General features: G+C 47.7%; 1 protein-coding gene across 3 annotated transcripts in view; it reads right to left on the minus strand.

Annotated features, from left to right (window-relative positions):
• Positions 1 to 15,180, minus strand: part of fam110b (family with sequence similarity 110 member B) — a 52,007-nt gene that overhangs the window by 14,180 nt on the left and 22,647 nt on the right. Inside the window, exon 2 of one of the 3 annotated variants that reach the window (XM_031874898.1) lies at positions 769 to 899. The exons of the other annotated variants lie outside the window; for them this stretch is intronic. The gene's annotated coding sequence lies outside the window, so the exon portion shown is untranslated. The remainder of the gene's footprint in view (positions 1 to 768; positions 900 to 15,180) is intronic. 3 annotated transcript variants of the gene reach the window in all.

Below are 15,180 nucleotides of genomic sequence, written 5' to 3' on the forward strand. Positions count from 1 at the left end.
AACAATGTGCTAATCATAGCCTTTTAATATATTACAAGAGATAGATACTCATCTGTAGAGGTATTGTCATGGTTACGAAGCTGAAACTGAATAAAAAAACTAATATATTTTTTAAGACTGACAGTAATTGAAATGTCTTGTTGACTTTCACTTCTTTCATTTGGTCTAGATCAGAGGTCTTCAACAGGGGGTCCGCGGAATTTTTGGTTGATTAGACAATAAAAAAAAAAAAGTTTTTTCTCTAAACATGAATGTGTCCATTATTTTAATAGTTCAGTATTGTATGCAAGATAACAGGTATCTTTATGCATGGCAGTGGCACTAATAGGCCATCACTCATTTTTCGTTTCCACATTTATGTTTAAAATAAAACATCAATTTGAATAGCTTGTATGCATGATTATCATGCTATTGACAGACAATGTTGATGTTGGCATTGGTATCAGCTGACAAGGTATGTTTATAAAAGGCAGTGGCACGGCCTCCCTACTCACTGTACCTTGCACATGTTTAAAATAAAAACATGAATATATGAACCTGTGTATTATTTGAATAGCTTAGTATTAAATGCACAATAAAGAGGTATACATGGTACTAGGCCCATTTAATATAAAACACAATTTTATACAATATATATAGTCGGGGGTCCCTGCTACATCTCTCTATCAGTTTGGGGGTCCTTGGCCTGAAAAACGTTGAAGACCCCTGCTCAAGATTTAACTTTGGAGAGCATCTCCAGTTTTTTCATAAATAAGAAAAAGTCATTACCAGTTTGCAGCTGTCCTATTGGCTAGCCCGAGGGGCCACTTCTACTCTCCAAGCTTTTTGCTATTAGCTGTTGGAGCTGGACGCCTCCCCCCTCTCCTCCATGTGCTGCAGGTCGACAGTGGGTGTCACAGCTGTCAATAACAGAAACCATGACAAAGTATTAAGAGCGAATCATCCAAAGTCTCTCATGATTAATCAAATTATTGACAGCATTCCACAACAGAGCCAGCAGCAGTTTGGGTCAACCTAGAATCTAGTCGTATTCCCAAGTGAACAGAACAGACAGCGATAGAGATAGTAAATGGATTGTTCCTCACTGATATTAGTGTGAAACATGTCCTCAATGGCTCAGAATTACCCAGAGTTACACACAACTGTGCGGCCGTGGCTCATTGGGTAGGGAGGGTCGTCCGGCACGATCCTCCTGCGACGAGTCCTGTGCCAAAGTGTCCCTGAGCAAGACACTGAACCCCTAACCGCTCCCTCAGGGGCACTTCTCAACATAGGGATGGGTCAAATGCAGAGAACTAATTTCCCCTTGCGGAATGAATGAATTCTAATAATAAAATAATAATAATACATAAATAAATAACCAGTCCTGTTTCAGAGGGACCCGGTCTGTTCCAGGATCTAGTCCTGGTGGGCCTGGTGCTGTCATGACACATCTGCACAGAACAGCTGGCATCCATAACCGAATCTATGTCTCATCCATGTTAGGAGCAAGAATACTTATCTGATCATAGCTGATATTTGACTCATGACACTGACATAGGGTGACATCCTGACTACCTGCAAACAAACAATATTGAGGTCACACCGGGTGGACCCTGGTTCTATCGGTAGCAATCCTGGATGAGGTGTCACGGCTCAAAATGTTCATATTTCCCCATAAACACAAATTCATTACATACGAGCAACAACTGTGAACACGCCCACTACGGTCAAGGGCGAATTTACAAAGAATGAACTGCGGCCAATGAAACTCAAGGTCCGATTCACAAAAGATACTGGACCAATGATGTTACAGTTACAGTGCGAACACAACCATAACCATAACCATTTGGCAGCTGAGTGACATTTGCCCTGATGCCCATCCATCCATTTTCCTCCGCTTATCCGGGGTCGGGTTGCGGTGGCAGCAGGCCAAGCAGGCTGACCCAGACCTCCCTCTCATCGGCAACATGTTCCAGCTCATTCTGGGGGATCCCGAGGTGTTCCCAGGCCAGCTGGGAGATGTAATCTCTCCAGCATGTTCTGGGTCTTCCCCGGGGTCTCTTCCCAGTTGGACGTGCCTGGAAAACCTCCAGTGGGAGGCATCCTAATTAGATGCCCGAACCACCTCAGCCGACTCCTTTCGACGCGAAGGAGTAGCGGCTCGACTCCAAGCTCCCTCCTGATGACCGAGCTCCTTACCCTATCTCTAAGGCTGAGCCCAGCCACCCTACGGAGGAAACTCATTTCGGCCGCTTGTAGCCGCGACCTTGTCCTTTCGGTCACGACCCAGAGTTCGTGACCATAGGTGAGGGTAGGAACGTAGACCGAGTGGTAAATTGAGAGCTTTGCCTTCCGGCTCAGCTCCCTCTTCACCAAGACGGTCCAGTGCCGCGCCTGCTTTACTGCTGCAGCCGCACCGATCCGCCTGTCGATCTCCCGCTCCATCTTACCCTCACTCGTGAACAAGACCCTGAGATACTTGAACTCCTTCGCTTGAGGTAGGCACTCCGTCCCCACCTGGAGGGAGCAATCCACCGGTTTCCGGCAGAGAACCATGACCTCAGATTTGGAGGTGCTAACTCTCATCCCCGCCGCTTCACACTCGGCTGCAAACTGACTGCTTGCCGAGAATGTGGACACAGCTCCTACTGCAGTCGTACAGAGACCGGATCGCCCGTTGTAACGGGTCTGGCACCACATACTCCCACAGAACCTCCCACAAGAACCCCCGAGGGACCCGGTCGAAAGCCTTCTCCAAGTCCACAAAGCACATGTAGACTGGTTGGGCAAACTCCCAGAATCCCTCCAGTAGTCTTGCGAGGGTAAAGAGCTGGTCCACTGTTCAACGGCCGGGACGGAATCCGCAATGCTCCTCTTGAATCTGAGGTTCGACAAGCGGTCGGAGCCTCTTTTCCAGCACCCTGGCATAAGCCTTCCCCATGAGGCTGAGTAGTGTGATACCCCGGTAATTAGAGCACTCTCCGGTCCCCCTTTTTGAAGATGGGAACCACCACCCCGGTCTGCCATTCCATGGGCACTGATCCCGACCCCCATGCGACATTGATGAGGCGTGTCAGCCAGGACAGCCCAACTATGTCCAGGGCTTTCAGCATCTCAGGGCGGATCTCATCCACCCCCGGCGCCTTGCCACCAAGGAGCTTTTTAACTACCTCAGCGACCTCTGCCAGGGATATGGGTGAGCCTCCCCCTAGGTCCTCAGGCGCTGCCTCCTCTGCAGAGGACATGTTGGTCGGGTTTAGGAGTTCCTCAAAGTGCTCTTTCCACCGCCCGACGATGTCCCCCGTCCGGATTAGCAGTTCCCCCTTCCTGCTGAGAACAGCCTGGGGTAAGCCCTGCTTTCCCTTCCTGAGCCGTCGGATGGTTTGCCAGAACCTCCTTGAGGCCAACTGAAAGTCCTTCTCCATGGCCTCCCCGAACTCCTCCCATGCCCGAGTTTTAGCATTCGCGACCACCGCAGCTGCAGCCCTTCTGGCTTGCCGGTACCTGTCAGCTGCTTCAGGAGACCCCTGGGCCAACCAGGCCTTGAAGGTCTCCTTCTTCAGCTTGACGGCTTCCTCTCACCTCCGGTGTCCACCACCGGGTTCTCGGGTTGCCGCCACGACAGGCACCGATGACCTTCCGGCCACAGCTCCTAGCGGCCGCGTCCACAATAGAGGCTTTGAACATGGTCCATTCGGATTCCGTGTCCCCAACCTCCCTCGGGATGTGTGAGAAGTTCTTCCGGAGGTGGGAGTTAAAGACCTCCCGGACAGGGTCCTCCGCCAGACGTTCCCAGTTCCCGCTCACTACACGTTTGGGCTTGCCGGGTCTTTCCGACCGGTTCCCCTGCCATCTGATCCAACTCACCACCAGGTGGTGATCAGTTCACAGCTCTGCTCCTCTTTTCACTCGAGTGTCCAAGACATACGGCGCAAATCAAATGATACGATTACAAAGTCGATCATTGATCTCCGGCCTAAGGTGTTCTGGTACCAGGTACACTTATGAGCCACCTTATGTTCGAACATGGTGTTCGTTATGGCCAAACCGTGGCAAGCACAGAAGTCCAATAACGAAACACCATTCGGGTTCAGATCGGGCAAGCCGTTCCTCCCAATCACCCCCCGCCAGGTTTCTCCGTCATTGCCCACGTGAGCGTTGAAGTCCCCCAGGAGAACTATGGAGTCGGTAGGCAGCGCCCTTTCCAGGATCCCTCCCACCGACTCCAAGAAGGCCGGATACTCCGAACTGCTGTTTGGTGCATCAGCACAAACCAGTCAGAGCCTTGCTCCCCGCAACCCGTGGGCGCATGGAGGCGACCCTCTCGTTCTCCGGGGAGAACTCCAACACAGCGGCGCTCAGCCGGGGGCTCGTGAGTATCCCCACTCCCGCCCGGTGCCTCTCACCCTGGGCAACTCCGGAAAAGGACAAAGTCCAACCCCTCTCCAGGAGCTTGGTTCCAGAGCCAAGGCTGTGTGTGGAGGTGAGTCCAACTATATCTAGCTGGTATCGCTCCACCTCCTGCACCAGCTCTGGCTCTTTCCCCGCTAGCGAGGTGACGTTCCCCGTCCCTAGATCTAGTCCATGCTGCCAGCGATTGGCATGCCCAGGCCTCCCGCCTGACCCGCCGCCCGGTCTGTATTGCACCCGACCCCGATGCTTGTCCCTGAGGGTGGTGGGTCCACAGGGTGGCTGCTCCATGGTGTTTCTTCGGGCTGAGCCCGACCGGGCCCCATGGGCGAAGGCCCGGCCACCAGACGCTCACCTACGAGCTCCCCTCCTGGGTCTGGCTCCGGGAGGGTGCCCCGGTTTCCCTGGTCCGGGCGAGGTAGCTGAAGTCCGTGGGCTACTTATCATAAGGGTCGTTTTGAACCGCTCTTAGTCTGGCTTCTCCCCTGAAACCTGTTTGCCTTGGGAGACCCTACCAGGGGCTAATGCCCCGGACAACATAGCTCCCAGGATCACTGAGCCACTCAAACTCCCCCACCACGTTAAGGTGGCGATTCGCGTAGGAGCAATGGACCATCATTTACTAAATGAACATCATGCTGTATTGAAGAAGACTTGAAACTAGAGATTGAGACCATAAACTCATGTTTACAATGTTTACTGAGGTAATAAATCAAGAGAGAAGTAGAGTCATTTTCTCATAGACTTCTATGCAACCAGAGGAGTCGCCCCTTGATGGACACTAGAGAGAATGCAGGTTTAAGACTCTTCAACTTTGGCTTCACTTTTCAGGACCGGAGTTTGCCTCCTGGTTTTACACATCTCTAGTTCTTCTTTCCTTTATATCTATGGTCTGGTGTCCCTGGAATTGGAATTTATTGTGTAGCTTTTCCTGGTTCTAACCTTCCTCAAATCCACTTCTTCTACTAGCTGACATCATCACCTGGCCCCGCACCGATTGGTTCTACATTAAGGACTCACTGTAGTGCCTGTGTACGTGGGAGCTCAGCAGTCCAGATGGTCACTCAGTGGGAGCTGGAGTGACCAAATGACCTGCTAGCTGTGCAACAGCTACACAGCAGAAACGCACAAACAGGTCCCGCTACTGCACATTGGTGAGTAGGAACAAAATCAACGACGTACCCTTAAAGTCAGCTGCACTCTGTGCTTCGGATTCTTTGGTCTTCAGCAGATTATTTTATCTGAATAACTTGATTCCGAACAGCAGCTCTATAGTTTCAGTCAGTGGCGGCTGGTCAATAGAGGGCAATGGGGCATGACCTTGAGCCACACAAAAAAATAAAATAAAATTATAATAATCATAAATTATACAAATTGTCAATATTTGTGTTTTTGAACTATGGAATGTAATATATGTAAAATATGATATCTGCCCAAAATATATGCTTTTCCTGCTCGTCCTCTCCGCCTGTGTGCACGACACATCTCAGAACGCGCAACTAGGGGGGCAAAATCGTTTTTGCCCAAAAGAGGCGGGTCTATGAAGCAGTTTAGCCAATTGCTGATTAAAGATATAAATGAGTGACATACAATTTAGTCAATCAGTGCACTCAAATAGATTCAGTGTGGGGCCAAAAAGATTTTGCCCCCTAGCTGCGCGTTCTCTTCAGGAGAAGTCTCTACAGGCGAGCGCGAGTGCCAGCGCGAGCACTACTCCTCCAAGTCTCGTTTGAGAGGAGAACTTTGGCGGAGATTCTGCAAAGAGCTGATATGAGATCAGCCTGACCTCACAATCAGACAGCAGACTAGCGGGAAAGGGAAGCAGTACATGCGAAGCTTCTCTACTGTACACCAGACAGGTTTGGCTAGCAAGATGACGTCATGCTAATAAGTTATTTAGCTTTTTAAAACAACGGGGACAGATCCAGCACGGACAGCTACGGGAGTGAGGGATGAGGAGGTAAGGAAACATGAGAACACCAGGGCACACATGAGAACTCTGTCAAGCTACATGTTAGGCAAAGTGAACATCTTTTCTTCTCCATAGTTGTCCTCGGTCTCATCTGCTTAACTTGGTCATGGAGGCATCAACATTTAATTGAGATGGTAAATTAACAGTGAAAACTCATCATAGCTTAATTTAACATCAGTATTCATAATTACACTTCATGTTTACTTCTCCTGATCTTTACCTCCTATAACAAGGTCCATAGGGGCATCTCAATAAATAAACATGTTATATTATATTATATTATATTAGTGTTATTTACTGCTTTTTTTCGTGTTGGAATAAATGTTAAATATTTAACTGCAAAGTAGTAATGCGTGTTTGATACTTTAATTTTTTGCATTAAATGTAGTTTCATAAACTTTGTTCAGGAATAGGGCCATGCCCAGAACACCACTCATTTCCTCTGCACAGAGTACTTAAGCACAACGAACCCGTCCACTCCCTCTTCGACTCTTGTCTTCACATGACATACGACAGACGCTCTCTAACTCAGCAGACGCTCCATCCATACACCCCTCTACCTACACCCCTCTACCCCCACCCCACATCCAGACGAGCAACGCTCTCTGACTCAGCTTTCATACAACTCAAGACAGACGAGCAACGCTCTCTGACTCAGCTTTCATACGACTCAAGACAGACTAGCAACGCTCTCTGACTCAGCAGATGAGCAACACTCCATCCCTACCCCACGCTCCTACCTCGACCCCTACGAGCAAACCGACTCAGCTTCAAGCTTTCATACGGCGTAAGACAGACGAGCTACGCTCCCCGACTTAGCTTTCATATGCTTCAACACGAGGCACGACAGACAAACAACATCTTAAAACTGCTTACCTTTCACAAAGGTTCTCCCCAACCCTTCCGGACGACCAGCCATATCCCGAAGCTCCCTCCTTTGCTCACCACGCTCGTCGCTAGCAACTTCGGCTGCGTTTAGCCATCCACATTCCCCGCAGCTCTCGATAACCATCCTCCGTCAACTCCGAGGCCGTCCGCCCCCGCCTCCCAACAGGCGCGCCACGTCAGGCGCGCGCCGATGACGTCACGATGCATCACACGGTGGAAGAACAAGCCCATCCATCTACATCAGTCCCTCCAGAGGGCCAGGTTGTATACTCTGATCGTGAATCTTTAATCTGAGTTTAATATGGCCAATAAGTACCCGATTAGGGTAATGAGACTGGTACCAAGGCTATGATCGATCCTCTTCAAGACGAGCCATGATTAAATATCTGTCAAACTGCACGCAGGAGTCAGATATATGGCGTTCAGTAGGAGATGGTGTATTAGCATAAATTATGCTGCTGCTTCAGTCTGCTGTTGGCGTCAACTTAGATGTGTTTAGAGAAGGGCAGTCGAATGCGTCCTGCCTTAAGTTGTCCCATGCCATACTGACTTTGGCCGTGAAGCTCCCCCCGCGCCAGAGACATCTCCTCGCAATGTTTTTCCCCTTAACTTCACGATTAACCCAGGCACATCCATCCCCCCCCCCCCCATCCTGGCATCCTTTCATGTTCTGTTACTTCTACCTTCCAGGTTCCACCCATCTCGGCCAACTTCGGCTAACTCCTCCCACCTCTAGCGGCTACCCCAGCTGCACAGACCGCTCCAACAACAGAACAGCGTTGCCATCCCATCTTAAACGCGCCTCATTTCCACAGCTCCGCCAGCAGACAATTCCAGCGTTCTCTGACTTATCCCCCCATCAGTTTCACTTTTAGCCACAGCTAACCCTATCCTCGGACAATTCTGAAGTTGTCAGTCCTTTGCCTTCCAACAACCCCAGGAGATCCCCGAGGGATATCGTCCCTTCAACACAACACAGGCTATCGATCCCGATAACTACATGAACCTCGCCCAATTATCGAGCCATCCACACGCAATCCCCACATCTCCTGGGAATTGCTAAACAAGCTCGGTCGCTGCACTCAAACAGCCACTCCCCACCTGAGCAGACATCACCAGGCTCCACCTAATTCCTAGCCCGGACTACTCCACGAAGCACATAAGAATCGATCACGCCACGTTCCCCATTCGCCTCGCAGGCGAAGAAGTCGGTCACCTAAGGCAGACATCACCAGCACCTCCAAGTCCTTACCACCGATCCCAACTACCGCTACCTTTTCGTTTTCTTTGAAAGAGCGCGTATGACTCCGCCATGCGTCCGTCCAAGAGCAGCCGGTAAATTTGCTTACCCGAATCCGGACAAACGTCTTGTCACCGCAACCTCTCGGTGCATCACTTAATTCTACTGTCTTAATCACCACGGTCATTATCGTGCTACCTACTGCCACCCACTGGCACGGAAGAGTATTTAATTACGTAGACAGCTACTATGTCGCAGCCCCAGACGCTCAACCATGGCCTTCTTCAAAGCCAGCACACGGTCTTAACACTCGGCTTTCCTCCACCAGATAAAATAAATAAATAGACTCAATAGATTAAACAAAATCCTCCATGCCGTTACAAACCTTCATGACCACGTCACACTTGACAAAGCACGTAAACCGAGTTAAACTGACATCAGTTCCTGTCCTCCCGAAACGGCATCTCCTTCTTCCACGACGAACACATCTCCAAGCCGGAAGACATCCAGCTTTTCACAGATGCAGCACCCTCGATCAGCTTCGACGGCTACTACAGTGACAATCTGTCCTTGGCCGCGTGAATTCTCATCCCCCACACCTTCCTCTGCGATCTACAAAACGCATCCCTTAGTCATGGTAGCCATTCTTTTGGGGCATGAACGGTCCATTAAAGACCATTGCCAACCACTCGGAATAGCGCAGAATATAGCGCCTAAACGGCTTCCCCTCACTTCGGACCTCCTCACCTGCGGCATCCTCACCCTTAGCTCAGGTCATCAGTATCCCTCCAGGGACAAAGCATAAAAGTCCACGTTCTTGCCAGCTTCTTTCGCTGCTCTGAGTTCACCGCCTTGAACTCCATCCGTCCCGACATGCCACCGCGTCAGACATCACATTCATCCTCCCGACACAGTCGTCTATCACCTCAATGCCGCATGACCAACCAATACGGTCCACCTCAACCCATCTACCTTTTCCGAACAGACTCGTATTCGAGTCCGTAATGGCCAAACCTACAAAATAAACCCCAGGTTGTAATTACGTGGAAATATGCTTTAAAGTGAACCTAATTCAACACAAACGTGATAATTCTGGAGAGTCAGGTGGTTAATCAGAAAATGAACCATGCACGGCAAAAAACATTGGGAACTGGGAATTTTCAAAGCAGAGTTCTACAGATATCAATACCAGTATTTGCCTCTGATGCAGCCTAAAAAGCTGGATCGGGTATCAGCGAGTACGCAGGTCAATGCACAGATCCAATATCATGTTATCAAATCAATTATCAGCTCATTCACACAGGAACAACAACACTCGCCACCTAACCGCTTCTGCACATGTGCAAACTAGTTCTACCAGTGGCGGGCCATGCATTTTATACCTGGGCCTTCAGTGCTGTCCTTCTACAGTTGAACTACCTCCTAATAACCTCATTATGACGCCACAGCTACGGTTATTATCTGTTTCTAGGGGTGCAACAATACACGTATTCGTATTAAACCTGGCCTCTCTTCCTTCCTAGAGAAATAGGGGCTGAATCTGATTGGATAAAAGCTCTACTTAAAACAAGCTGCACTGGAAGCAGAGCAACAATTTCCTTATCATTTATGTGTTTTTTGTGTTTGTGTGTTTTAGTGAAGAAAAAAACACTATGAATTACTATAATAAAGTAAAATGATAACATTTAGAATTTTTGATGGTTTAGATCAGCTGCTATAATCAAACAACAAAGGCATCTGTATCTGCTAATATGGATCATCAATGATTGGCAACTAGTATCAAAAAAAAAAGTGATTCTCTAAAAGTTATATTTGCTCTTTTTTCTTTTGTGCTGATCCGATCTGTGATCCGATCCGTGACGCTTTATGATCGGTTGCACCACTAATATTTGGCCAATTACATTGCAATGCTCTTTGCAGTGTAATGGGCAACAGTCAAAAATAAAGGCTCATGTTTTTAATACCCCACATTTGCTCATTTTGCTCAATAGTGTTGGTTATATCTAAGTTTCCCTTAAAGTCACATTTTATCTTACATTTCAAAACTATTTGTGACTATGCTCAGTCACTGTCACCACAACACGGGGAGAAAGAACAGATGTTAGAACTGTCTGTGTGTGTGACGGGGGCTTTTCCAGCTCAGTGATAATGGAAGTCCAGCTCCTCAAGCCTGACTCAGCAGTATTAAACACACACACACACACACACACACACACACACACACACACACACACACGCACACACACACACAAACACACATGTTGCATCACTAGAGTGAAGCTGGTCCTGTAGAACACAGTGTTCTGGACTAGCTTGTGGCTGCTGTTATTCAACCTCTTTTTCTCTTTAGACTTCATTTACTCAGAGTTCTCTGGGTTCTCCTTCTCTTTCGATCCTCTCACTGTTCGCTTTCTTTCACTGCTGTGTCTTATTTCACAACGGTATCAGTAAGGTGAGATGCTAGTCTTTAGGGCTTAAAGTCTATTAATCCTACCAAAGGACACAACATTTGTGGAATGCCTGAGAAGAAGAGACTCACTGCAGGGAAACCATATATGAAGTTCTGCCACTTTCATACAGGAAAGCTGAGTTATTGGCAATATGAGGAAATTCATGATGGTGTTTGTATAAAACATTTCGTCCACAGCAACAAGAACTAAATGTCGTCAAATCTCTTCCGAACAAACAACTAAGAGCTTGCTCAGTGCTTGTATGCTTTTCTTTTTTAGGTTACTGTGAGGAACCTTTAACTGGTTCTGAAACAGTTTAATCCTGGTGCGTCTATTTGATCTACATCAGTAAACGAGACCATCAGAAAGAAGATTGTCTATTTCTGTTAGGGCTGCACAATTAATCGAATTTTAATCGCGATCACGATTTTGGCTGCCACGATTAAATGAGCATGATCGCCAGCGATATTGATGTTTAAAATGCGTGTTCTGCTACACATCAAATCAAGCGCTTCCTCAACTAACAGTCAGCCGACCACCAGGGGGAGAACGAGACGGGAGGTGTCATGCGCGCACCCTGCAGACTCCGCTATTAGTAGAAGAGTAGAGAGACAGACAACAGAACAGAGAGCAGACGGTCACGGGTGTCGTGTGAAAGCTAAATCAAATGTCAGGAGCAGAAGGCGAGGAGCTAGCCCCTCGAAATGGATCATCATCCGTTGTCTGGAAGTTTTTTGGATTTAGGCCAAGTGATGTTAACCAAGAACAAATCATATGCACAGAGTGCGTTAGAGTTGTGTCTGCGCCGCATAGCAATACAACTAACTTGTTCAGCCACCTGAAAAATCACCACAAACCACAGTACGACGAATGCATTAAGGCCAAAGCTAACGTTACCTCACTGAATCTCCGTCCATGTCCAACGTTAACCCAGAAAACCATAACAGCGACCCTGCATAGCGCGACAGCATATCCATCCACCTCCCAAAGACACGCTGAAATAACGGATGCAATCGCATTTCATTTGGCCAAAGACATGTGTCCAATAAATACTGTGAGCAACACACATATTTATTTTTAGTTAGCCCTTTATTTTGGGTAAAAATGTTATTTATATTTTGCTTCAGGTGAATAAGAACCGTATAAGTTTTATTTTGATGTAAAGACGTGTACATTAGCCGGAATGTAGCACAACATGGAAGTGAAAGCAGTGCTCTTGTTCATTTAAACGTGAAAGTGCAATAAAAAGATGTTGTCCCTAAAATTAATGAATAATCGTGATAAATAATCGCGATCGCAATATTGATCTAAATAATCGCGATTATGATTTTGGCCATAATCGTGCAGCCCTAATTTCTATATAGTTATTCTTGATGCTTGTCATCGGGTCCATTTCCCTGCAACATCTACGATTTATAGCACCCGGCAGCGTCCAGCCCAACAGATCTAGATCCGGCTTCACTGCAGCCTTCGACCTGCAGTCGGAGCTCCGGTCGGGACGGAGACTGCTGCTGTCAGCAGAGCTCTCCTCCTTCGGCCAGGAGCAGAGCTTCTCCTCGCTGCTCTGCTGAGCCAACACCGACACCTCGTTGCTGCAGGACCAGGCCCTATTGCTCGACAAGCTGGAAGGAAAGGGAGGCACGGGAGAACCACAACCAGGACTGAATGGAGCAGAGTGTCACAGCCTGATGCAGTGAATTGAGAGGCTTTCTAAAGGGAGTCTGGTGCTCGGAAACACTGCCACTTTTGTCCACAGAGACCGCCAAAATCACTACAATATGAAAGTTCCTTGTAGTAGCTAAAAGAAATGAGTAAATAAGTGTAAGCATGGCATATTTAGCTGTGTTCTGAAAAGGTGGAGGAAGCTGACACTGACTGAGACCACAGCAAATAAGAGTCTTGACTGAAATGCGGCATGTGGAGTGTAGGACTTGACCATGGCTTGGAGGTAGGAAGGAGCACTTCCCTTCGGTCTCTTGTCGGGAAGTAACCTGACGCACCAGATGGTTTGTTGCACAAAACCATCTGAGGCAGGCACTTTCATTAAATACTTGGCAGGCGATCGGATGAACCATCTGTCAATCAAACTTTTGCTGAGGCCAGTCGGGAGAAGGGAGAAAATGTAATTTCCATGGAGTAAAGCCTTCAACGTTGTCCTTCGCTCATGTTTCGATGAAGAAATACTCTCCAGTTCTGATGCTACTGCAGCATCTATGCTAACCTCTTTAGGAGCCGCCATTGCTGTTTGGAACCAACAGTAGCCTCTCCATATTGTCCTACACACACATAAAACATGCGCCTAGCTGCCGGTAGCTCCTCACAGGATGCCGATTGTTCTGGACACAATCGCATTACTTTAAACCTAAGAGGATGGTCAAGATTCTTTGCGTGATGTCGCGATATCGCGGAAATTCAACTGCCACGCAAGGTACGGCCCCAGAGGTTTGAACTAGGTCTTCTAGCGTGGGTATCTGGCAAGTAGGGATTTGCTGTAGTTGAGGCGAGAGGTGGCGAGTGCCAGGACGAGTGGCTGGGCCGCCTACCTGGTGAGGAAGGGATGATCCCTTCTGATGGTGTGAAGAGGGAACCGACCGCTGTTTTCTGAGAACGAGTTCGTCATCCAGGGTGGCTCCCAGGTTCTCTGCTGTCTGCGTTACCACAGTACTTTCTCAACGTAGGCAAAGACACTTTGCTCATTGTTTGCCATCAATCTAACTCTTAATGGTGATTAATCTTTAATCTCACACACACACACACACACACACACACACACACACACACACACACACACACACACACACACTCGTAGAAGAACTGATGAATTCTTAATGATGACCTTGATGACAACACGGCAAAGTCATCCTTATCTCTTCTCTCTCCATTCTCTCAATTCCTCTTTTCTATCCCTTCTTAACCTCCCATCAACTCACCTTCGTCTGTTCCTCGCTAATCCAGCCCCCCACCGTTCTCCTCCCACACATTCTCAGCAGGCACTGAGGTGGACAGACTGCTCCAAAGCAGCGGCCCACAGCCAAGAGAAGGCCTCAGCAACAGGGTTCAACCCATGTGATGGATGCCAACACTGCTATCTCTCCCAGAGCATTTTAATCGAGCTGAACACGTATCCTATACTTACTCTTCTCACTGCAGCTTTTGTGAAAAAATGAGCCAGATTACAACTTCTGTGTCCACACTTTTTCACAATAAAAGCCCTCGGTAATTTTTGCTTCTTACTCTTCCAACCTGCAGTATTAGCAGACTAGTTTTATTGAAGAATGGGGAAAAGAACGAATGGATAAACAAAGCTCCGCTAATTTGGCGATAAACACATTTTCCTTTAAATTCTTCACAATAAAAGTCCCCTCATTATCAATACTGCTTACTCTTGCTACCTGCAGTTTTGGTAGACTTGTTTTATTCATGAATAGCTGTTATCAAAGCTCTGCTTCCCATTTTCCTACATAGTCATCACAATAAAAATCCCCTGTTATTTTGTCATTTAAAAGCTTTTACTTTGAAGCAGCTGTGTATTCCTCAGCAGTAACTTCACACGACTCAGATAGCAGGTCTCAGCTGGGCTCCAGCCCCGGCTCTCCTCCTTTTTCCTTTACTCTCCTCGGTAGAGAAACTGTGAGGGGGTGAAGATGATGGAGACCTCCGTTTGATACATTGTCCGGATTGTGTCCACATGCTGTCCACACGTCACAGAGATCCCAACTCAAAGCAGGCCAGGCCATACTGATCGGCTCGCAATGCGAGCAAGATCTGATCTCCATACCACAGCGTATGCCACTAAAATGTAACAGGCATTCAACGGGCAACCAGTTGAGCAGATATAGATAGTAGAAAACTAGAACTACCATCTTGCGGTTGTATGCCTCCAACAACCTGTGATGTTATACTTTCCATCCATATCTGGCCAAAATGCCATCACTTCTTCATCTTATACTATTGCAATCAGGTGAGACGTCATTAGAATTTTACAATCATCTATTACACATGTATAAGAACTGAAGAGTGCAAAGTCTTTGGCACTTGGACTCCATCTTGAAGTAGGATAATGTCGGGGTAGTGATGCTGAGGTCAGGTAAGTGTAACACCCGTCCCATGTAGCTATATAGTATTATGTGAATCTGCTAGGTGTAGTAGTACTATAGGCGGGGTCCTGGGTACAGTTTTAATCGTAATGGCGCGATTACCTGTTCTTATACATGAATATACTTATTCTTACAACTCTT

The sequence above is a fragment of the Anarrhichthys ocellatus genome, unplaced genomic scaffold (genome assembly GCF_004355925.1).
Source record: "Anarrhichthys ocellatus isolate YVR2014 unplaced genomic scaffold, GSC_Weel_1.0 scaffold85, whole genome shotgun sequence".
In the NCBI taxonomy this organism is placed as follows: Eukaryota; Metazoa; Chordata; class Actinopteri; order Perciformes; family Anarhichadidae; genus Anarrhichthys; species Anarrhichthys ocellatus.